General features: G+C 31.6%; 2 long non-coding RNA genes across 7 annotated transcripts in view; one reads left to right on the top strand and one right to left on the bottom strand.

Annotated features, from left to right (window-relative positions):
* Positions 1 to 26011, top strand: part of LOC143258573 (uncharacterized) — a 181563-nt gene that overhangs the window by 117128 nt on the left and 38424 nt on the right. The gene's annotated exons all lie outside the window — the stretch shown is intronic.
* Positions 10173 to 25590, bottom strand: LOC143258575 (uncharacterized). The gene is made up of 4 exons (XR_013032367.1): positions 25412 to 25590; positions 13858 to 13963; positions 11351 to 11440; positions 10173 to 10775 (listed from the first exon to the last, which is right to left on the bottom strand). It is a non-coding gene; the product is annotated as an uncharacterized LOC143258575 (long non-coding RNA).

Here is a 26011-nt window from a genome sequence, read left to right as displayed (position 1 = left end):
AGTGCTTAAAGGATAGTCATAGTTTACTAACTGTAGTTTTTTTAGTCTATACGTTAAACACTCTTTAAGATATAGATGTTATAGAACATTGTTATACACACAAAATTATATTGTGTAGTTCGTCCTAAAGAACTAATTTTGTTATTTAAAAGCAAGTAATTGATGTGTATGTATATATTTAATTTAGTAGCATTATTTTCGCTACAATCAAAAGATTTAATTAAGTAACATCTCTATACATATTTGCAAATAGACACGCACACGTATATATATATATACATATATGTATATACAGAGAGAGCTTATTACATATTTAAATAGAAAAGTGTTTCGTGTATTAAATTTTCCAATGCACACGGTTTCAAAGAATACAGTACTTTATCAAAGTTTCCCAGCTTTTACATCTTAATAGAATACTTTTATTACAGAGAAGAAAACATAAATTAATTATCTGTTTCAAATATTGGAATAATTACAGTACCTTAACTCTTTGTATAATTGAAATCAATGCTTTAGAATAACTACAATTTTGTTTGTTAGCTATATATTTCGTTCATTAAAGAGAAACTGTATTAACGTTTCTGAACATACACTTTATAAACTTATTGTTTTTACATTTGACATTTTGATATTTCTCAGCAAGAAATATTGCCTTTAAATAATAGCATTTAAAGAGCTATAAGATTTAACGATCTTTAGAGTAACAGTAAATCAATTTTTTAATATGTAAGCTTATTTGTTTATATATTTGACTCGAATACTTTTCACAAACGTGAATATTTGATCCGTCAAAAGATGAAAATTGAGTAAATACATATGAACTAGTATCATCGCTTATCATAGCCGGAAGGAGCCATAGAAATAAGCGCAGCTTACTGTTTTGTGACATCAAGCTACAGTCCAGTAGAAGAAAAATATTAATACATAAAGTTTCCCTACGTGAGTCATTAAATATCAATAATATGCAAATCTGCAGTTTTTTCAGAAGTAGTTGTAATGCCTTACCTGAAGCTGAGAAAGCGAAAATACAAACTAAAGATACTGATTCTAGAGCTGTGTTTTATATTGAAAATGAGAATCTCTTTTCAGATATATTTATATTTGATCTAAAAATATTTCCTTGCACAGTAGAAGAATTCCCAGATGGGTCAACGATAAATTTATAAACTTAGCATGCTGAAATCCAGGATTTGATAACTCGTAGTGGACAGAGTACAGATAGCCTACTTTTTACCTTTGTTCTAAGAAAGCAACATTAGATTCATATTTAGAGTTTATAAACGGTATATTATTTTCCACGAGAACTTCATTAGAAGTGACTCTCAGCCAAACAAGCATCTATTGTTTGTGTGTAGTTTGATCAGAATGGAGAGCGAAATCTATAATTAATCACAATGAGTTTATATTAATATTAGCACAGAAATATACATTTGTTTCTATTTCAGACAGATAGCCTTAACAGTTATTATAGGTCATATAGTTTATCACTCTCAACGTCCAATAACTTTAAATATTTTGTTTGTATCGAACTTTACTGTTTACCATGGTCTCTCTATATCTGATGGCTTTTGAACCTCTTTTTTTATGTATATAGAAAAGTATAGTCTGGTCGTAATCATATAGGACATGTGAATGCCTATCTTTTAACATTGTAAAATGTTTCAGGTACAATAAAGAGGTGCGATCCTCATGTCTATTAAGATTTTAAGTGTAAATACGTAGTTAAATCAGCCTATTTGTAAAATATTTACGTATATAACACAGCTACAAACTATTTTTTGTTTGTTGTTAAGCGCAAAACTAAACAATGGGTTTTCTGTGCTTTAACTCCAACAGAGATACCGAAATCTGGATTTTAGAGTTATAAGCCTTACCGTTGAGCCACTGGGGAGCCTACGATCCTCACATTAATATAATGTTTTGGGTAAGATATATTTCAGCAATATTAACTCTGTAAAACATAATATATTACAGTTTTTTATATTTTGTAATACATTTTGAATGTATGATATAACCATGATCCTTATATCTGTAAAAATTTTCAGATATAATATTAAGCTTAAATTATCATGTTTTAAAACGGTATGAACATATGCATACCTACTCTTTTTATGTCTATAAAACAGTTGCTTAAGTGCAAGAATAAAGTAATAGCGAATCGTATGAACTAGTAATATTTACACGCATTTTTCACGTATTCAAGTAAGTTTGTTGGCACCATATTTTACCTTAGATGAACCTTTGTTCAATGTTAGAATACGCCTGAAAATAAGAACTGAAGAAAATACAAAGGCAACAGTGGGCGGAGCTACATGACTTAGAGAGTAGGGTCGGTCTAATTACGCTTGGCTGCACACTTTATACGCTCCGGAAACTATGCATCTGTGTATTTTTATTTCTAATTGGCGCATTATTTACGCCCTCTAGCGTTACTCTCTTAAGCTCGTTGTTATTAATTCTAGCACTTGTTTAAAAGTTAATTATTCACAGCAAACGAGAATGGGCGGGGAATGAACCTGTGTTTTTAATACTACGTCAACTGACAGATAAAGGTACCTAATATATTCTTCTTGTACATAATTGATGTTCACGATGCTCTATATTTCTTTGATATTATTTCTCAGTGACATTCTCTTTCAATGCCTTATTAGTATGGAGTACGGAGAAAACGTCTTGATGCTACTTGTAGCTGAGAACTTGATTAAATAGGAATAAATCACGTGTTGCGTGGCATCCTCAAGAAAATATACTATACAATTTATAGTGATTTATTTGTGAAACCTGCTCTATATAAGATTTTAACCTTACAGTGTTTAATTTACAATGCCTAACACAACAGAAAAGTTAAATTCTTAGAAAAATGAGTGCAGTAATGGTAAAATACTAAAAGGAGCAAGAAGTTAATTTACTTTACATATTGTTTTCAAGAGAAACGCTTTATGGGTTTGAATGTTACACAGTGACCGCATGGCTAGGTGGTTAAGGCACTCGACTCATAATCCGAGAGTGGCGAGTTCGAATTCCCGTCGCACCAAACACGCTCGCCCTTTCAGTTGTGGGGGTATTTTAATGTGATGGTTAATCCCACTATTCGTTGGTAGTCCAAGAGTTGGCAGTGAGTGGTGATGACTAGTTGTCTTTCCTCTAGTCGTACACTGTTAAATCAGGAAAGGCTAGCGCAGATAGCTCTCGCGTAACTTTGCGCGAAATTCAACACAAATGAACCAAACACTGATAATGGTTAAACATTCGTTTGAGTATAATTATTATTTGTTTTAAACATACATTTTGAAAACATTCAGCAAACGAATGAAAGCGTGAGTTCCTTCTTTTTAGGAATATTCTTCAACTACTAATTTTTTACTGAAATATTCCAGTTAGATACTTGAAAGTAAATTAATTAAGTCATTATATACTAGAAGATGTTTTATAACATATAACTTTTAACCAATTGAGGATTTTAATTTTGTTATTTGAACTATTTTAAAATTTAAAGTTTAAAATTGGGGGAATTTTCTTCACAAAATATGTATTATTTAGTTGACAAAACAATCCACAGTTTTGAAACAGTAAGTCCCTAATTTCAACACTATTATGCATGATTTTACTATGTATTCTTATTTTGCATGTAGTTTCTGGATTTTAAATTTTCGATAAAACAGAAAAATACTTGTGATAATTGCTGTAAATTAGTAAAAGCCTCAATATGATATTAGTTTTATTAAATGCATTAAATTTATTTGCAATTTACAAATGTTTATTATGGAAATATCTGTGACTGTAATTTTTTGCATCTCTAAATTCCAGATTACAAAAAAAAAAGAATTTAAGCGAATTTGCGACAAAGAAAATATGTTATAACGTGTTTTTTAAAGGATTCGATTGCAAATAAACTTTGGATCGATGTTTCATTTGATTTACTATTGTCTCACTTCTAAGAAATGAAACATTAAAATCTTCGTTATTCGTATGAGAAAACAATTGTTTAAACATTCTTCAAGTGTACTAAAAACACTATCAATCAATATTAAACTCACTTGGATGGACTCAGCAAATAACATGATGTGGCTTTAGTATGACACTACGAGGCACGTTCTTTTTCTTTAATTCGTTGTCAAGCGTAAAATTATACAATAGACACATAAGCACTCGCATTTATTGCTGACTCACTGGGTGCAATAAATAAGAGTTTTTATCGTCGTTGTTTGAGCCCAAAGTTACACAAATTGAGTCCCATATTTCAGCATTGTATCGTGTGTTTATTTGTTTTTGAATTTCACGCAAGGCTACACCAGAGCTATCTGTGCTAGCCGTTTCTAATTTAGCAGTGCAAGACTAGAGGGTAAGCAGCCAGTCATCATTACCCACCCTAGTCATCATTACCCACCACCAACTCTTTTACTAATGAATAGTGATATTGACCCTTACATATAACGCCCCCACGGCTGAAAGGACGAGAATGTTTGATGTGACGGGGATTCGAACCCGTGATCTTCGGATTAGGAGTCGATTGCTTTAACCATCTGGTGTTGTCTGGCCAAGAATAAGGAGAATTTTTAGAAGTTTTCATGGCATTGACAAGAAACACGGATATCTAGAAATTACCCGATTAGAATTTCGGTTATATCTTATGATGTGAATACCATAGACGTTTCTTTCTTACTTTCGCGTAAAGTTACACAAAGGCAACTGGTTAAAAACATCCACCGTCAACTCTAGATGCCTGAAAAAAATAATGGGATTTGATCATAACTCATATAATGCACACACGGTCTCAAAAGGCGGAGAGAGTAGTTGTAGTATCGGGATGCGAACCATGAGTTATGTGCTGCATAGACTGTGCACGTTAATCACTATTCGGTATCAAATACCAAAAAACAGAAAACTCTTTATAACCAAGGTATGTATAGCACGAAACCAGTTAATTTAGATAGCTGTTCACAATATGAAACATGTTTAAAACAAAGTGAAGGAGATTATATTTGTAAACCCAATGACATAAATGATGTAAAGAAATTGGTTTGAAAATAAAAATAATTTTTGAACATAAAATGTTTAATATCCTAAAATATTTTTCAACCATCATACTTTATTTTGATTTCTAACTGAAACTGTCTTCCTACTATTTGCTATTTAATAAAAAACACCTAAGGTGTGAATAAAGGTGCGGCCGAAAAAGGATTGGGTGTGCGACTTAAAGGAATGAAATCAAAATTCGGGGCCAAACTAGTAGCTTCATTTATAGCATTGATAATAATTTTAGAACAAATATCCATTCATTAGTTAGTTAAGCCTCGTATTTTGTTTTATCCAACATCATGCTCCAAACTGAACAAAAAATGCGTTAAGGTTAACTAGTGAATGAATATTTGTTGTAAAATTATTATCAATTCTTTAAGTTTAGTCATCAGTTTGATTTTATTCTTTTAGGTCGCTCGCTCAATCCTTTTTTTGACCATACTTATTTTCACACCTATAGTGTTTTTGATAAGATATCATGACTTTTTGTTAATACACACCAACAGATCACAGCAAGTAAGAAAGTGACACACGACAATAACCAACATTAACTTTCGGTTTGCAATCCTATTATCCGGGAGAAACAAATACTTCACAAAACCATTTATTTTCTTTGAAATATATATTGGCAGTTTCTCTTATCTAAAATAGTGCTAATAACTTCATTTGTAACAAAGCCTTGGAATCCAAATATAGAGTTTCTTGTCATCATACAGTCGTATCAAGCATCAATATTTACAATAATTACTAAACATAGTATTACGTAACGCTAAACTCTATTTAATTAGAATAATTACATAAATTTTAGCAAATTAGTATTTAAAAGTTGGCATGAATAATAAATGACAACCAGTCCACCCTATGATTCTTTTGAAAATTTGAACTGGAAACTCTTAACCTTGCTTGCTTAACTTAACTAATACTTATGTATCTGGACGTCATTTCATCCTATAGTTTTGCAACTATAAGTCAGCCATCTTTAACCAAAATTACAAAAAAAGTAAAAACAGGCCACTTTTATCCTGAGGTGAAAAGGAAGTAAACATTTTACACAGCTCACGTGACTTTTTGCTTAGCCGTAGCGTAGCAATTATTTTGATAACATTTGAGCTATGTTTGTTGAATAACTTTGCACATGTGGTTTATACTTAAACCAAATTTGACAAATGATTATAGGTTGTAAACATCTATCAGTGTATCAGTTGTTTTTTAATCCATAGAAATTAAGTATGTATAAAATTAAGTTTCTGCACTTTCACTGGAAAGATAAAAGAAATACAAATTTCAAATGTGAAGTAAGGATCCAGTAGGGCGCATACTCTGGAGTAAAAGTTGATAGGTTGAAGTACCATATTCCCAGGTACTAAAAGTGGAAAATAGCTAAATTATCATTCCTGTTAATAACACGCAATGTGTCTTGCACCTTGTTTCGGCCGCATGACAGGATACTGTTTGTCTTTAAAAAGCTTGAAAAGTAAAATGTGTATTTGGATAATGCACAGAAAGAAGACAAGCAACACCTGGATGTTAAAGTTCTGCACATCTATATATATTCTGTATCAAAGACGTTTTTTACCAAACCTCTTCTGCAGAGAACACAGCTATAAAATGTCAGTTGAAGAAAAGGAATATTTCTAATAACGAAAATTATATTAAACTGGACAATTCATTAACAGGAAAGCAGACGGTAATCGTTGAAGTGAGCACAAGTAAATAATATAATTAACGCATGGATTTATTTTCAAACGAATCGATTTTAGAGTCTTTGAAGTTATCAGGTAATGAATTTCAGAGTACAGAGTACCTAAGAAATCTCAACTACTTAATAATATTATCCTCAGCTTAACTAATAAGAACTGCTCTACCTCTTGAAGAAGTCAAAGTTTACTCTATTTATTTTCTGTGAAAATATTTGGAAAAAACAAACATTTACTCTGAATTTTCCACCAGCTGAAGAAAACTGTCTAGATAGAACTTAATGTTTAAAGTCGTATTCATGTTTTCACTTTCCATTTACAAATGAATTAGACTTGCCCTAAAATCTGGCTCCGGATACTTTGTTTAAAATAAAAATAGATATAGTTAACAATAGAATATTTTGATCGTATGAAAAAGTAAATTTAATATCAATACTGTATATAGTAGAATTATCTAAAGGACATAAAATATAAACCTGATAAGCCGAGAGTTAACGGAAAGCATGTCTTCCACCATTTGTAAGATATTTTAGTTTGTTGATCATTGTGAATCTGTGATCTATAAAAGCAAAATCTTGTGATATGTAATGAAAATAGTTTAATATACTTAAATGTTAAGCTAAAAAAGATTAGTTAGTTTTACAAACATTTATCCTCAAATAAAGTTAAATGTTAACCTATTAACAAAACATTTATCTCTGAAGTTTATTTTGAAAATAAAATGCGCATTTCTTATTGAATTCAAAACCAGAACAAAAAGTTTGAATTGCGGTTTATAAAAAAACAAAGAAGGTAATTTTCTAGTGCACACAAAGCCTACTATTGCCCAAGGTAGTAACATTATTATGTTTTCAAATCTACAGGAGTATTCTATTTTAGCAGGGCGGAGTTCGAGCTATAAGACGTCTGTGCATAAGTTTATCTTATTACTGCAGATAGTCGCGTGACGTTACGCAGCTGAGGAAGTATGGCTGGTTGACTGACAGTAAATTAGATTTAATTGTCATCCTTGCTATCTTGCTCTCTGGAGGATTTCAATGCAAAGAAGCGTGAAGATGATATAGGTATATGCTACCTGCCTGTTATTTCAACATGCCAAAGTGCCCCAGTAAAAGGCTCCATTCTGTGAACAGAGATTTATCATCTATTTTGAACTCTTATTAATTCGCATGAAGAATTACACTAGACGTGGTTTGTCGGTTTGTTGTTTGTTATAATTTAATAAACCAGCGTTCCTACATAACATTATTAAAAACTAATTACATTCCTGAACTATGGGAAAACATGCGTGTCATGTTGATTGTCGAGATTCATCATTGTAGATTAATGTAAGTTGTATAAGACATAAACTACCATCGACCTAGGATTGTACGTGAGAATTAAGTATGGTCGGACCGACAGATTATAGTGTGGATTATGTTAAAAATATAATTTCATATGTTTCATGTCATTGTTCGTGATTCAATTTGTGATTCCTTCAATACCTTCAAATATTATAATAAATTATATACAGATATATTCTACTTAAACGTTAACATTTTTACGTTTATTAGAGTTTTCAATTTTCTTTAATGAGTGGGTTTTCATCAATATTGTAAATTGTATGTTATATTCTACTTTTCTGCTGTGTTATAGTGTGCCAATATTCTCATTTAGTACACAATAATTAACTTTAATTTGAAGAAAGGACAATTCATTAATTCTACTTTTCCTTTATGCCTATAGTGGGTCAGTGGTTTAATTTAATCCACAATCATTAACTTTCGCTTGAAGAAAGGTTACATAATTAAATCTGCTTTTCTTTTATGCTATAATAAATCAATGTTTTCACTTAATTCATATTCGTTAACCTTCATTTGAAGAAGGTGATACTTAACTCATTTGTACTCTTTTAGAATATGTAAGTTTTGTTTTGGTTCTCTACTTTATTTGGTTTCTTATAATCATTAAGTGTTATAGCTTATTCTACATTATTTTTTATATTTATCTTTATTTTGAGTTGAATACTTTGTTTTAATGTATCCCATACTTCTTGATTTTTATTTTGAAATTAGTTAATCAATTCTATTATTATTTTACGAAAGATCAATATCACTTTATTAAAAAGAAATTTGTCCATGCTAGTGGTCATCACAGATGCAATCAGGCCTAAAAACGATGTATTTAATACCTACATCTTTGTATCATAACGAATTCTGGCCATTCAGCTCTCTCATGACCATCTTTATGTTTGGAGGATATGTCATAGCATATTACCACATTGTGAAATACCAAAAGTATAGAAAGTCATGAGCACACCCGTTTCAAAGATGATTCTCTCTAGAAGATAATGACTAATATAGACAACGCAAGACCATTATATATCTATGTAGGAAAGTAAATCACCAAAACAGCAGTTCGCAATGCCGCTACCATTGACGAAATCCACAGATTTGTCACCCAGGAAAAACATTCCATCCAAAAAAGTGATTTCTAAAAACATGTGCTTATCTCAAATACCTTGCTTTTGTAAACTACATATTCACAGTCTGCTTACCAGAAACATAAATAAATTGTTTGTTTTTAAACATAAAGATATGCAATAGGATATTTGTGTTGCACCCACTGCGAGTACCGAAATCTGATTTTTAGCTTAAAAGTCCTCAAAAAAACATACCGATGAGCCACGTGGAAACTCATTGATGTGACATGATAACAACTTACACGTGAGAGATGAAAGTTTTACAATACAAAAGGTTATATATGTTATTTTAAAGAAATTTTGCGTATACAAATCAGCAAATCGTGTGATAATCACATTTGGTGTAAAGCCAAAGTAGAATAGGGTGTGTATAAGAACTACACTTAATCTTGTTTGGTATTGCGTGAGTAGTGTGATGTAATCGAAAGCCGATCGCTATTTGCAATTGGGAAGAATATGTGATAGCCTTCTCTGAAGCAGAATATTCATATGCTCAGATCATAAAATATCTGTTCTGATTGGAGACTTAGAATTCCCAAAATAATATATTTCTTGCACTTATTTGCATTAGAAAGCAAAAGAATGTGGATCAGTGTGGGCTATCAGGGCCACCCAAAAAGAAACATGCAAAATGTAGAAAAAAAAAAGTGGTGTTATAAAAAATGAAAATCCATGAATAGTGGCAAAAGTTATCTACTCACTCTAGTTAACAGTATGCAACATAATTTAGAATTATCTCTGTTTGAAAACGAGCCCAACGGTATGAGTCGACCAAGACAAGGCTTCCACTCATAATTTCTGTTCAAATTTTCTATATCACAAAGAACTGGAAAAAAAACGAGTATTGCTACTGTTCAAAATGAAAAAAAAAAGTGGTCAGGTCGCTGGGCACAACTCTTATGTATTTCTGTACTATAAACTTGAAACTGAGGCTGGGAAACTGTCTTTCTCGTACACTGCATGAAATATAGTAAGCTAAAGAGAGGAATGGTGTGTTTTGGTCATGATAACCTTACAACAAAGCTTTTGTGCACTGAAAACTAAGCTGCATAGTTGCCAGATAGAACACGACCAAGCTGTAACAAAGCGGTGAGGCTCCGACATCGTATTAATAAAACGTACTTGACCTCCATATTGTGTTAGGTCTGTGAGTGTTTGAATCTCTTTTAGAAAGAATGGATGATTTGCTACCTCTCACAAGATGATAATAAAGCCATAACATGGTACAGAAAACCAAGAAAAAAGTTTATTCGTCGATCTTTGTGTTTGCCGCAGGTTTCTTGCGTAATTAAGAATTTTAAACTTCACTCAGTGATCACCAGATCGAAACAAAGTTATACTCAGGAGAATTAATTCAAACTAATTATGCGAGATAATACTCCTTTATAGTATATAATAATAGCGCTAAAAGATGCATCAGGATAAAACTCTAAGACGTACATCTAAACTCATGGAAGTATTTTTATGAAACTGGTGCTCAATCTTTCCTGTTTTTCGAGGTACTTCTCAAGTCGCCTAGTTGCACATTCAAGGTCTTTCTTCCTTCTGATTTTCTTAAACGTGGTTTTGAAGGCCGAAGTTCACATAGAGGGAACGATCTGTGAAAAGTTGTAAAAATATAAATTTTTAAGAAGTACTTCATCGTCGGGAAATAATAGGTAATCATGCCCTTTAAAGTGAGCACTATGATAGAATTTAAGAGCAGTACATTATCTCGAACGTCTTTTTTATAAAATGCAATTAACCCTCGGTATTTTACTTTCATTATAAAATTTTCTTCATTCTATGTTCCGTTGAAGGATGTGTTATTTATCGTCTGCTTCAAAAGCTTTTTATATATAAAAATCTTTTTTCTACCTTTTGAAAGAAAACTTCATGTTTAAATTCTGTAAAATCTTAGAAACTACAGTTCAAGCTTTGAAACTGATTCCGATGAGCTCTGATTATTTTTCCTGAATTGCTGTTTCCTAAACTTCAGTTAATACCCTTTTTTAATCCTTTAATAGCACTCATTCCATAAAAAACGTATAACCAACTTGATCACGTAATTCAAAGGGTTAAACAAACTGCGTTGGAGGAACAGTTTTGTTTCTATTTTAATCTTTCCAACTATGCATACTTATATTAGCACTTACAACGAGAAGCATTAATTTATAAAGACTGCTTCACTTACTAATTAGTTTCACACATAGAAATAACCTTGTTTGAAGTCGACTACTCTGGCTTTGACATTCCATTATGCCGGCAAGAAGATATATAGCAGCTGTAATACAAGAAAAGCTATTAATACGAATAAACCTTTCATTCACCAAGCTAATGCCACGTTTCCTTGAATTAACTGCTAAAGGACCCTTTTGTCAGTTCAAACAAGAACAAAATGGTTCCTTCGTTTTGAAATTTATTTGTTAATTTTTTGCCCTGTACCCATGCTTTCTTAATGATATATAACATTCGTAACCCATCTTTTCAGAGTACTCTACTTGAGAAAATAAGCAGACTTATTAATAGTAGCCTCCCAACTATTGACAGTATACTTGTTTATATATAGAGAATCTCAAGTCAATATTGCGATTCCCATATCACGTGCAATAGGGCCAAGACGCGTGTGGTATTTTATCGATAGAACGGTAAATTTGAACTCATTAAGAACGCAGAAAGCCCCACCCTTATTGGTCCTTCATTGCTGATTTTAAAGTTTCAAAAAAAGCTCCCAAAATTTTCAAACAACTTTTATAAATAACTATGCACAATGTGTTTTGTAATGCTACTTCTTATTTCAATGTACTCAAAATCTATAAGAAAAATAGTGTCTTAAGCAAAACTTAGGAATTTTGTATTTTAATTCTAAATACATATTACAAGAATATCTCGATTTGATAAAATTAAATCCTAAAGTAATTTTAAATGCTGTTGAATTCGCGATCAATCAAAAGGGAACTGAAAGTACCACTATTTACGACATTTCTAAGTAAAAATTGTGTGAAAAACTAAAACAAAAAATTGTTTTAGTTGCACCTTCTAGTTACATTTAACTCCCACTAAAAATAATAAGGAGTTAACGCTCAACGAAATGAACTTACACACTTTTGAAAATAATGTGTGTGTTTTTCTTATAGCAAAGCCACATCGGGCTATCTGCTTAGCCCACCGAGGGGAATCGAACCCCTGATTTTAGCGTTGTAAATCCGGAGACATACCGCTGTACTAGCGGGGAGCTTGAAAATAATGTATATTTATATTCATCTTTACTACTTCTGAGCTTTAACATGTGATAGAGCATAAGAATGTTTACTCAAAACTTGAAGTTAGTACCCATATTTCAAATAAATCATGAATTTGTCTTTACTACTTCTGAGGTTTAGTACGACAGAATATTACAATACTGACTTAAGACATGGAGTTAATATCCAACGAAATGAATATATGTACATCTTAAAATAATTAAATATTTACTTTTTCTAATCCTTAGATATCGTACCAGTGAATTAAAAATGTGAGGGTAGCATCAAACTAAATAAATGTATTTACAAGTGAAATATATCATTTCACAATACTTGACGTTAAAAAACAACAAAAAACACATCAAAATATCCTCTAATTTTAGGATTGATACTTAAACATTTTATGTAAGAACAGATATTTTCAGCTGTAAAGTTAATATTCTATAAAATATTCATTGTTGTTGGAACCCATGAGACAACCTGGTTACTTCGAAGTATTTGCATGATAAAGCATATATGATTTCTTTTTTTGGCTGAACACAGACGTAATTAAGAGAATCTCATCAGAAATGTGTTTATTCGATATCGCAAAAAACTAGTCAAAATAACTTTTATGATTTCCCAGGAGTTAAAAGTAATGTGTCAGTATCAGTTAATTCACTAATTTATAATCTAATCTACAACACAGTCTCCACTGACGGCCATGTTGGAGTTTTAAATCAGGGAAAATAACGCGCTTCTCAGATTCTGAAAACAACTACAATGAATCAACTCAAGTGGAAAAATGTAGATTGCTTTGTGTATAGTGTTTGATGTTCTAGCGTGTTAGTCACTTGATTTTGTTCTCTTGTTGTTTTATGGAGCCCGCTAGACGTCTTGGCAGATACTGCTAAATACGCTTTGAAAAACTCTAATAAATGCGAACAAAGCATCTATAGAAACTTAATTATTTTAAGCTATCCATGGTTTTTGCACCATTTCTCTCTCAATTAGAGCTCTGATTTAGTATAAATTTTCTGATACCTTACTTTAATTATTCTTAGTGTTAAAACAAAGGTTGCAATTATCGTCTCTCAAAAGAAAATAATTATTTTTATATCGACATTACATTGTAACAAATCAAGTCATCTTAATTTAATTTTTAAAGCAACTTATCTTACAACACAAGGAATCAAATTTACCACTTTCAACAAAGGTTAAAAGTCTTGATATTTCACAAACAATTTATTATGAAATTAAAGATTCATGTTGGATAATAACCATTCTTACATGTCTCCATCTTGTATTATAAAAAGTATATTTCCATAGAAGCACGTTCTATCAGCAAAGAACCTCTTCTAAAATTTAATTAACTCAAGTGATGGAAAAGAAGCAGAAGTTGGGAATTAGTTTCAACTATCTCTTTTCATTAAAATCCTATGCATAAAATTATATCTATAAACAAATGTTTCTCACTTACATAACATCAATATGTGCAACATATTCGCCACGTGGTTGAAATGGGGAGATCTATAACCTTACAAATCGGATGTGGTTTCAGACTCAGGTTGTCCAGAGTTAAGAGCCTGTAAATAGTGCAGGAAAGAAAACTTTTTTTATTTATGGGTTTGCTACGTAAACGAAACTGTTTAAGTTATTTTTGAGTTAAACACGCAGATAGGATGCATATCCTAACGAATTAATGATCTGATTTTGTGTGCTGGTATTGACCATGATACTAAAATAAATAGCAGAAATAATGTTTTCAATCCAAATTGAAGATACATTTTACTGTCTGACAAGGCTTATATTTCATAACATTTCAATTTAAATATTATTTCAGCTATATTAACACACAAATGTAATACAGTCATAAATTTCAAACTTAGCTATTTGTTATAAATCAGTAACGAAAGAACGAATATAACACAAAGATGTTTAGAATATTCGTAGCATGTCCTACTGAATAAGAACATACTTAAGGATTTCCAGTAAGTGTTTATTATTATTAAAAGTGTCCTGAAACTGCTGGAGGACAGGAATTGCCCTTAGATGCATGAATCTGGATGCTTCGTTCTGCTCGAGAAAGAATCAAATGCTTGAGTTTTGTATAATATAGTGTTGGAAAACATTTTATACTTCACAGCACACGAGCTTTAAGAGTTCCCTTCACTTTTTGTAGCTCTCTGTTGTGTCCAGTATCAGACTCCTTCCTGTTCCTTTACAAACACCCTTCTCACCACCCATGTAGTGCAGTCATACTATAATCAAAGCTTTAACAAATGAATAGGCTGTCTACTTTAAACGAATACATATATATATATGTGCACATACAGGGCGTCCTAAAATGTCTGAAACCATAAGTAATTTGCAGATTTTTTTTTAAATTTCTGATAAGTAACTGAGTATGATGCTACAAAAGCATGAGAGCCCAAAGTGGCACAGCGGTATCTCTGCAGACTCACACTGCTAGAAACCTAGTTTCGATAACCGTGGTGGGCAGAGTCCAGATAGCCCGTTGTGTAACTTTGTGCTTAATTCCAAATGATTAATCGATCAAAAACATGAGAAGTTTGGTTTAATTTTGCTGTTAATCCAAACTTGCTTTAAATTACAAAAACAGCATGTGGAACACATTTTGTAAAATTCACTGAAGTGCTCTTGATTCCAGAATTTTCAGGCACCTGTATTTAGCATACCGTATATGTACATATACATAGAGAGAGAGATTCACACTATATAGCGATTTAACCGATTTTAGGGAATTTAGGTCAAATAATAGGTTTGACGTAGTACACATTTGCATTCTACAATTTCTAAATCATTGGTAGCTTAATTTCCAATTTAAGGACCCAAAATTTGAGCTAAAAATACCATATATTATTGCTAAAAAATATCTGTTATCTCTGTTATTTTGTTCATACCTAATGTTTATTGTTTATTGAACTTTACCCTAGTGGCTTCGGAAGATAAAAATAAAGTCAATATGGTATGTTTTATTATATTATATATATATATTATTATATTATAGGATTACCATCTTTAAATTCTCTCTATATATATATATATATTTATGTATATATTATGAGAAAAATTATTTCGAAACAGTTTTCAAAGTACAAAAGCAGAACCACGTTTCGAAGCTGTATATTATTAAGATGTTATATTCTATAAGGTCAGTAGAAGTTACAATCTATAGTGCTTAAGAACAAAGTATAACTCTTTATATTATGCAGAGTCAACTGTTCAGGTTTTTAGGACTATATAGAACTAAAACAAGCTTGCTTATATCGTATACGAGTATTACATAATGTAAATTATATTAAGTAAAGACAAAAGGATGACTAAGTAGAACTTAAAAAGATTAAAATTTAGAATATGTAGTTATTTTGTCCTAAGTTGGGTTGTAGAAAGAGTTAATGAATAAATCTGTAATTTAAAACAACAGAAAAATAAAGGACATTGTGAGATTTTTTTAAAAAAGTGAATTCGATTATTTTCCTTTATGAACTGAAATAACATTTTATTTTTTCACGCCAAACAGTAAATAACGCACGGAATATACACAATCAGAAACATCTTGTAGCACCATGTGACAAGTACTGTTAGTATATGGAGGACTTTGTAATATATTTGTTTCATATCATTTTTCCAACCACCCGTTGTTGTTCGTGCTCAGTTTCTCTTACTCTGTCAGTAGCGATCTCCGATGCGTCTGTTTAGCGCGTTGTTTTCCGAGCGTGGGTCCACTGACACATGTGGAAGGAACAACGCCACCACACATGGCCAACAATAACTATGTGAATCCCGTCTCCATACGTGTTGGGATCCAATACGTCAAACGCAATGAAGCTTCAACGTCATGACAAACTGTTGGTAAACTATGTTGGCTGATTCTGTTAGCAAAGTACAGACACGTGGAAAGATTGTATTTTGTTCTGTGTCAATAAACCAGCTTTTTACCGGGTTTTAAAATATCTATATTTTATCAATATGGAGGAAAATTAACGTAAACGTATATTTCTGCTATGCTCTATTTTATAATATTATAAACTTCTTTGTCATACAAAATAATGTAAAATAGAATATTAATTGCAGAGAAATGAAAAACGTTTTTCTCATTCTGTTTCTCCGAATGATGAACGAAAACGTTTTAGAAATATTTACAGTGACAACGCTAAAAATACCTGTTTTAATCGCATTATAGCTCAGAAAAACTTATTAGAGCATGTGATCGGGCATATAAACATGTTCCTGTTGTAATCGCATTATATGTATAAGAAACTTATAAGAGCACATGATACGACATATATGTGTGTGCCTATTGTAATACCAAGACTTTTTTCTAAAGATATTTTGTTATTTAAACTTTATCTGAATCATCTATAATAGAGTAATATAGGTTTGAAAATTATGTTCCGTTTCTTGTGTTGTCTGATTATATAACATATCAACATAATGATGGTTTAACATTGTGGACAATAAGTGTTATCACAGAGACATATATGTTTTTATCAATTGTTTAATTTATTTATATAACGCTTTTTCTTCATTGCAGCATGAGGAAGACCTGTTTGAACATTGCGTAATTATATAAACTGGTTTAATACCCTGACATATATATGCTAGAGTTCTGTAGATTATTACTTGCTTGGACTGGTTTAATACTCTGATAAGTGATAAAGCTCTGTTTAGTAGATTATTACCGGGATTGATTGGTTTAATACCCTGACAAGTGATAAAGTTCTATTTAGTATATTATTACCTGGATGGACTGGTTTAATACCCTGACAAGTGATAAAGTTCTGTTTAGTATATTATCACCTGGATGGACTGGTTTAATACCCTGACAAGTGATAAAGTTCTATTTAGTATATTATTACCTGGATGGACTGGTTTAATACCCTGACAAGTGATAAAGTTCTGTTTGGTATATTATCACCTGGATGGACTGGTTTAATACCCTGACAAGTGATAAAGTTCTGTTTAGTATATTATCACCTGGATGGACTGGTTTAATACCTTCACAAGTGATAAAGTTCTATTTAATATATTATTACCGGGATGGACTGGTTTAATACCCTGACAAGTGATAAAGTTCTGTTTAGTATATTATTACCTGGATGGACTGGTTTAACACCCTGACAAGTGATAAAGTTCTATTTAGTATATTATTACCTGGATGGACTGGTTTAATACCCTGACAAGTGATAAAGTTTTGTTTAGTATATTATTACCGGGATGGACTGGTTTAATACCCTGACAAGTGATAAAGATCTGTTTAGTATATTATTACCTGCGTTGACTAATTTAAAATAACTCTGATATAGCAGCATACAAGTTGAAATAACTATATTAATTACAAAATATCATAAAAATTGTAAAGTTAGCTCCCAAACTAAGACATTCTTCGAAATTTTCACTTTACATATTTTTTTGTACGCGCAGCAACAAACTGGATTAAAATAACATTATATGTTAATTTTTAAAACAAGCTTAGAAAAAATTACAATAAGTAAGTAAAATGTTATTATTACAGCCGCGCCAGTTAATGTTTATAAGATTACTCAGTTCAACGTATAATTTAATGTCTTTTTGGGTTAATATATGCTGTACTCGAACATTGTTCATTAACATTGAATTAACGCACTGAATATATGTAGTCAAGCCTTTAGTTCGCACTAAGTAGGCTCAGTGACTTCCTTAAAATCATATATTTTATAGATTTAGCAGCTTTTCTTGACTAAGCAGAAATGTGTTAATCTCGACAAAACTTATTTTCAGCTGTGTAGTTAAAGAAGGTTAAGGTAAATGTTATATGAGTAAATCTAAATACTTATTTTGAGTTTATTCAACACTCATTTTCGAAAAAAACGTACGACTAGCTTACAAATTGATAGATACTTAAAATATATGAAGTCTACTTTGGTTTCTTCGTGACACGTACAATGTTTTTAAGTTCGTTCTTCAGTTATCTGATGTATCATTTTAAATTTCCAGATTTTACGCTATACTTGTATCGCATATTGTTGAAGAGAATCACGTTACTAAATCCATTAAACGATCGTATATCAATAAAGATTAGAAAATGTATCAGTAGAGAAACGTAGACAACGTTAAAAAATGTACAATTACTCATTCTTGAACATCTCAACTGTAACTTCTGGTAAGTTTTAATTTCATGTATAATATAAACCAATTTTTCCCGTTAAAAATTATCTATAAGATTCGGCTTAAAAAGAAAAAGGAAGATTTGTGTGTGCGTGTGTTTTTCCTTATAGCAAAGCCACATCGGGCTATCTGCTTAGCCCACCGAGGGGAATCGAACCCCTGATTTTAGCGTTGTAATCCGGAGACATACCGCTGTACTAGCGAGGGGGAAAGGAAGATTTAAAATAATTTCTAGAAATTGCAGATAAAAACTAAACGACTTTTAAATTTCATGCAAATGCAAAATAGACATATAATATTTTCATATGTAAGATCAATTTCCGAATAAAGGGTTGAGGCTACTTGGTCTATAAATTTAGACTAACATTTTTACATTGCTTCAACAAACACCTCAGTGGCACAACGGTACGTCTGTGGACTTACAACGCTAGAAACCTGGCTTCAATACTCGTGATGAGCAAAGCGCTCATTGCCCATTGTTATCTTTATGTTTAATTACAAAGAAACAACACAGGAGAAAAATAAATTTAAAACGGAACATTCATAATCTAGTGAAATAGAAGTATTTAGGAAAATATGAACTGTGTGAACATTTGTAGGTAAATACTTTTCTGTGTATTTCAGAGGGTCAGTAATATATATATATTGCTGTATCAGCTTCTCTTTGATTTTAAGCTACGAATTTATGTTTCTTCCTATATTAAATCTGACGTTTAATTCATTATATGTAGATTCTCCCAATGGCACGTGGTATGTCTGCGGACTCGCACCACTAGAAACAGGGTTTCGATGCCCGTAGTGAACAGAGCAAAGATAGCCAATTGTGTAGCTTTGTGCTTAATTCTAAACAAACAAATAGACAAAATAATAATAATAATGTGTATGATAATTAACAAGTTTTAATATTAATGTAAAACTTTAAAAAATTGTGTCTCTGGTTGTCAAATGCTATTACTGAATGTTATGTGTGTATCTCTAGTCGTGAAACAAGAGCAACTGTTTCTTCTAAAACGCGTAAACATTCTTAAGTTTTGGTCTTTTTACTTTAAAATTTTTTATCACATCTGGTCTGGGATGACTAGGTGGTTAGGGCTCTTGGCTCGCAATCTGAGGGTTGTGGATTCAAATCCCACCAAGCATGCTCACATGTCACTCTTTCAACCGTGGGGATGTTATTCTGTAACAATCAATCCCACTATTTGTTAGCAAAATATTAACTCAGGAGTTGGCAATCGGTGATTATGACTATCTGCCTTCCCTCTAGTTTTTTACTCCTGAATTAAAGACTGGTAGCGCAGATAGTCCTCGTATAGCTTTGTACGAAATTCAAATTTAATAAACAATTGTTTGTTTCTTTATTCGCGCAAAGTTACGCTAAGTCTATCAAGATGAATAATGTTTGAAATATCGTCTTTTTCGGTTCTCCTTTTTCATGATGAGCTATTGATTAGTTGTTCATAGAAAAGATAAAAATCTCCAAATGTTGGACCATACTGCCCTTTTTGCAAATATTTAGTACTTTGAAGCAATAAAATCTACACCAACAAGGCAACATTTAAAACATTTTCTTGAAAGAGACTCTCTTTCTATTAACTGAACTGTGTACAGAACCGTTAAAAATCCTCCAAAGATCATCTTTCATTTTATTTTTTTATTTACTAAGCTACTGAAAAAAAATATAAGTTCCTAACAAGCGAGACTGTTTTAAGTACATTATACATTCTTTCCCTTCGTCTGTCTGCTGAGTTTCTCATGTAGGAAAAACCTTCACCAAGATTAAGATATCGCCTATGTCAGTACTTCTGTTTATCGAGCTATTAAAAAAACTATTTAGACCAAACGAGGCCTCATTTTAACTGTCTTTTGCTATCTAAAAATATTTTCAGAAAATCAGTAGAATCTCCACCAGGAACGATCTTATTATTATAATCAATGTGAATTTGAAAGAATGGCATTATACGCTTCATTAGAAATCAATAAAATCTTCTAACGTATAAATCAATCACTGCGTATGACTAACCTGACTAAGCCTTCAGAGGGAACTTGTGCGCGTTGGTTTATGTACATTGTGAAAGCAAGCTATTCATCATCGTAATATAAAGGTTGTAACAGATTGTCAAATGAAACTTATCAACGGTATTATACGCTTTGCCTTTCCTTTTCTGATGAAACTCCGGGATTTTTTCTGAAGTTAAAGAGGTCCCCTTACCGCATTAGTGGTTGTTTCCGTCAACAGCTGCAATATATTGTGTTATCTGAAGTAGTTTTCTTGGTTTGTAAGTTGTCCTGAACGTGATTTGATTGCTTTGCGACCACAATAGGAGTTTGTACGCTAAAACGTTCGGAACTCATCCAAATGTTATTTTTTACACTCATCAATATAGGTCACTCTCCTTCCTGCCTCTACTAATGGCAATTATTAAGATGTTATAACGTCCAACCAGCAGAAAGTGAGTTCACTCGTAGTGGCCTTTTCTGCAACTTTCAACAGTCCGCTTGTTATAAAAGACATCTGTGGCTGACATATTGTTTTGCATTTTTATTTATTTTTACTCATAAGATGTTAGAATATGTAACTTACTTCTTACTCTGCAAGTCTAAGACAATGTATACGTAATGGTAGCGTGGTGAGTGGTAAGTGTTAACTACATGGTGATATAGAAAATAATTTCTTCAAACTTCGTTTTTACTACATGATTAAAATGATATTTAAAAGTCAGAAACTAAGTAACTGTTGCTTAAAAATATTTGTAAAATACTCAATAATTGTTACGACATTAGTGTTCCTTCTAAACGAGCAAGGGACGATTATAATTAATTATATCCGTCATTAGACACTAGTATTAGGTCTATTCTAATAGACCTAGTTCTTTACATGTATAATTAAAAATACTTTAAAAAGTTTGGGAAATTTCCGAATTTTATTAAATTACTCACTTACTGGTTCTAGCAATGAAAAACTATTTTTTTAACATGCTGATTTTTTTAAACTGAAGCAAACTGGCATTTAACACAGTTATCATCAGGTTTAAGAAACAAACATTTCGGTGCAATCGTTCGACACCAGAGGAACCGTGCACCAATTATCATATTTTTATTTCAACGTTTCGAGTCTATCCTGTTCTACTAGTAGAAACGGCGCACAATTTATTTAGTCATCCCTAACACCCTTTTTCGTTGTTTAAAATCGTTAGTAATTGTTCAACTGTTTGGTTGAATAGTACGTAACAACTAGTTTATCCCTTCGGCAACCTTTATTTCAGTTTAAAATCAGTAATAATTATTCAAATGAATAGTGTACAATGGCTAGTTCACCTTTTCCTTCCCGCACCTTTTGTTTCACTTTCAAACCAACGATAATTGTTTAATAGAAACATTTTTTCTTAGTCGTTTTATTCTGTTTTTAGAGCAATATTGCACACCATATCATCTATACTGTGCCTTCTGCAGTCATCGAAGCCAGAATTTTTAATGTATAGGTTCTCAAGTTCGCCTCTGGGACACTGGGGATGGATATTTAGAAACAATAAATCAAGCGCTTACTTACTTTAAATCGGGTTTTAGTCGCATTTAGATAACCTAGAAGAGTAAGGAATCCACAAAATCTATACTTTTCAACTAACTAATAAGATACACATATCATTAATACTCTAGTTTAAACTTGTTTATTCAAAAACTTAAGTTACATTGGATTTTTCGCGACATAGGAAAAACATCGTGTTTATAAAAACACATAAAGTTCTTATCTTCAAAATACGCAGACAGTGTTGTTGTTTAAGATAAGAACTTTATGTGTTTTTATTAACACATTGTGTTTTAGTAACCTTAATGTTTAGGTGGAGATGAATGTATGTAGAAAGATCGGGTGTTTTCAGAGGAAATGAGGCATAACAATAGAAAAATTAAAAAACACACATAAATGTTTCATGCATACGTCACTGATGTATTTAATACTGAGAATGGTGGGTAAAAAAACAATCTCAATTTTTGTAATGTTTTGACAGTATCTGCCATCACTATTTCATTTAATGAAAGTAGAAAGTACTGTTGCATAACGTAGTGAGACAGTCAGAAGTTTTTGTGTTATAGCGAAATTACGTTGTACAATATCCCCATAACGTTCATGTCTATATTAAAAAACATGGATATATTTTCGATTTTCATTTAGAACTGTTAATAATATAAGATCGAGAATGTAAAGTTATACACTTTATAACCTTAAAAAGTATTAGTTTTCTGTATAAAAAATTGCTAATATTTTAGAGATTTTTACAAATTTTCTTTTCTTTACGTCAATTTTATGTCTATTTGTACAGGTTACGTTTAATCATTATCGGCCAGAAATTTTGGAGAAAGAAACATTTATATTAATATGTTCTAGTTGCATTGAGTTTCAACGTTGTTCTTGATTAAACATATTAATTATACACTAGATAACGATTCAATGTTTATTTTCTTCTGTTACGACAGAAAATACTAATGAAAAAACAAATCCAGCAGAAATTTCCAGTAGCACTGAAGTTTTATTTAACTTTGCTTTTTCTACAGTGCTCTAAGCTAGTATCTTCTTGATGTCAAAACTGAACTATTTTTGATAAAGTATGTCGTTAGAGGGAACCACCTACTGGATGTTACCTGATAATGATCTTCAGTCGTTCTGAGACTGGTATCATGGCAACAAGGTTCTTCTCCGGCAAAGAATTTCTATTTCAATATGTAATGTTGCACTTTTATCTTGTTGAATAGTTTTTGTTTTATTCCTATCTCGTAAATGAATTTTAATTTAAGGCGCAATGTTTTTGTTTTAGTCAAGTTTATTACCCCATTCAGGTAACCACCATAGGAGATAGAAAGTAAATGTTTTCTTTTAAGGAGTTTTGGAAAAAATCAGGTAATTTCTTTGTTTATTTTATGAACTATCAACAGTAGCACATATAATAATAAAGACAATATTGCTTTGTCACTTACACACAAAACCATTTGAAAGACTGTAACATTACGATTGTCTAGGAACGTAATGATGTTGGTAAATGTCCATACATATTTCAAACAATCTATTTAAATAACATATCATTTTACTTCAAAATTCTAAGAGTGGAACATGTAGAGTAAAATAATGTCCCGTACAATTACCAAGTGATATAATTATTATCAAATATAAACTGATTAGCTGTGAATTTTAAGGATTTAAAATTATTTTCCTTATGAAATCAGTTTGTAACGAAACATGGCCGTCAAAAAAAAGGAGTGGATTTATTAGAAACGTTTGCATAGAACGAAATAGTTAAATATATCAGTAATGTTCTCAGTATTGCTATATGGTAGCAATTTCCTAACTTCTAGTACGGGTATTCGCATAGCATAACAATACAATATGCATTCTAATGTAGCAAAAGTGGTTGTATAATGTTAAAGTTTCAATGTCTGACTTGAGTGAATCTGAGTTCCGCAAAGAAGCAATCAATAAAACTTGTTGTAAGTTAAATTTCATAATTATCTGAAACACAAACCCTTTCTTATCTTCAAACTAATATAAACGCATTTTTGTGTTACATTTTATAAATGTTGAACAAGAGAAAATTATTTTAAGTGTTTAATCTCAGAAGGCAATATGATGATAACTATGTTGTTGTTTTTTATAAAACTGACCGTAGCTGTGTTTATTACAGTTGTCACAAGAAGATGTGAAACATAAAGCCTAGCTGAAGTTCCAATCTTGTTCACCACCGTGTTGAAAAATACAATAAACACCAAATAACATTAAAAACTGACAAATTGTTTAACTTGTTTATTTATTTATTGAGAAATATGATGAAAGGTATTTCAGTTCAAAACAGACTATTTACAACTTAAATAAATTAATTATATTACCACTGGTTGTTATGACTCTTCAATACGTCTTACATAAATAGCGAAGTCGTGTAACGTTTTACGAACTTTTAAATTTCCAGAAATATGTATTAAAATATTAAAAACCATGTCTTTTAAAAACACTTTATTGAGTCATAGACATGGCATGGACTCATTTCATACCATCAGGAACATAAAATACAGTAAACTGTCTTTGTTATGAATACATCTTAATAAAGATGCAGCATTTTTTTTTTTTTCTTAGGAAAGCTTAATAAGCTGACAGTCCACCTTGAGACTTGTATTACATACAGAATAGTTTGAAGTGCATTATGTATACGGATTCAAAACGAAACATGTTTTGAGAAAATATTTATTTCAAGTAAAGCCTTGGTTTGTAACATTATTAAAATATTGTCAAAACAAGCGAACTTACTAAAGTACGACAAGAAAGTAATGTATAAGACATTGAATACTCGTAGAATGATGTGTCATTTCTAAAGGCTTGTTTTCGTTTTTGAATATCGCGCAAACTACTCGACGGCTATCTGCACTAACCGTTCCAAATTTAGCAGTGAATAACTAAAGAGAAGGCAGCTAGTCATCATCAACTCTTGGGCTACTTTTAGCAAGGAATAATGAAGTTGATTGTTACATTATAACGTCCTCATGGATGAAACGACAAGCCCTAACCACATGGTCATTTCGGGACAATCATTAAAGAAAAAGATCTATAGATTCATCATTCCTGCACACATTTTTATTTCGTTTTGGTAAACAGCGAGAAAGGTAAAAAAGTCATAGAAGAGTTTTCAATTTCCAACTACAAGAAGCTTGGCACGAAGATAAACTAACCTACTCACAAAAATACGTTAGTAACTTCTAGAAACTCTTGACAGAAAAACAACTATACAATTTTTGCCTCCACCTATATTACTGTAGACTTTGTTTTGCATTTATAAAATTCTTTGGAGTCCCTTCTAAAATATAAAGAAAGTAAAGAGATACAATACCCAAATTTTCTCAATAAGTTAAAATTCTTCTTCTTGGCTATTTTCACTCGGTTAGGCCAGTCCTTTAATTTCCCAGAAGTTGGAGATTAATGTTAAATCACAGACCAATAACCAGTGTACCAGTTATGTAGCGGCTCTCTTTCTCGTCAAGTGAACATCGCAGTTCCTCTTTCGTCGTCCGCTTCATCTATCATGGTACAGTTTCGCCACGTGAATTTCTGTTGAGAAAGATATATTGCGCGTGACAAACTTACACGTGGTGTATGTGATAGCACAGAGAAGATGGCTACTTCTGTGCCCTCATCAGTCACTCTCCACTATTTAATGTGCGTGATTTGAATCTGAAAGACCACATGATCGATTTCTAGTATTTTATTGGAATAAGTACTAAAAGCGAAAATGACAAATTTTCTCACGAAAACATTATACCTTTACTGTTTAAGTAGGTTAGTTTGGAGAATATAAAATTCAGAGATAACGTATATATATACATATAGATATGAGCTTTTATTTCAATGTATTCATTTTGAAATTATAGAATTGCCGCAGGATCCCTACAAGAGAACATTACGTTAGTTGCTTTAGTAGTGCATAAAATAT

Source organism: Tachypleus tridentatus, chromosome 8 (genome assembly GCF_004210375.1).
Source record: "Tachypleus tridentatus isolate NWPU-2018 chromosome 8, ASM421037v1, whole genome shotgun sequence".
Lineage (NCBI taxonomy): Eukaryota > Metazoa > Arthropoda > Merostomata > Xiphosura > Limulidae > Tachypleus > Tachypleus tridentatus.
The sequence above is the reverse complement of the archived record's forward strand: the minus strand, read 5'-3'. Positions and strand labels throughout refer to the sequence as shown.